We start from the raw sequence: 654 nt of genomic DNA, 5'->3' as shown, positions 1-654 counted from the left end.
TGTGAGGTTTTGTCATTATTTGTCTTTGCAAATGTTTCCAGTCACTTCAGATATACTTCCTAACACACATCCAACATAGATTTTCAATCCTGTATATATTGTTTTAATTCACAGCCCTTTCTCTCCACAGACACTGCAGATCTGCTGAGTGTTTTCAACATTTTCTGTTTGTAATTTGATTTCCAGCGTCTATATTTTGTAGGGTACGGTAGCGTAGTGGTTATGTTACTGGGCTAGTAATCCAGAGGCCTGGACTAAAATCCAGAGTCACGAGTTCAAATCCCGCCATGGCGGCTGGCGAATTTAAATTCAATTAATTAAAATAAAAAATCTGGAATTAAAATACTAGTATCAGTAATGATAGCCATGAAACTACCGGATTGTCGTAAAAACCCATCTGGTTCACTAATGTCCTTTAGGGAAGGAAACCTGCTGTCCTTACCCGGTCTGGCCTATATGTGACTCCAGACCCACAGCAATGTGGTTGATTCTTAATTGCCTTCTTAGGGATGGGCAATAAATGCCGGCCTTGCCAGCGACGCCCACATCCCGTGAACGAATAAAAAAAAAAAAAATGCACAGGAGAGGGAGACTGATTTTCCAGACCATTGCCCCTGGAGGAAACTCCGATTTCCCTGGGTGCAAATGTCAAGG

This window comes from Heptranchias perlo, unplaced genomic scaffold (genome assembly GCF_035084215.1).
Source record: "Heptranchias perlo isolate sHepPer1 unplaced genomic scaffold, sHepPer1.hap1 HAP1_SCAFFOLD_1631, whole genome shotgun sequence".
Taxonomy (NCBI): domain Eukaryota; kingdom Metazoa; phylum Chordata; class Chondrichthyes; order Hexanchiformes; family Hexanchidae; genus Heptranchias; species Heptranchias perlo.
The sequence above is the reverse complement of the archived record's forward strand: the minus strand, read 5'-3'. Positions refer to the sequence as shown.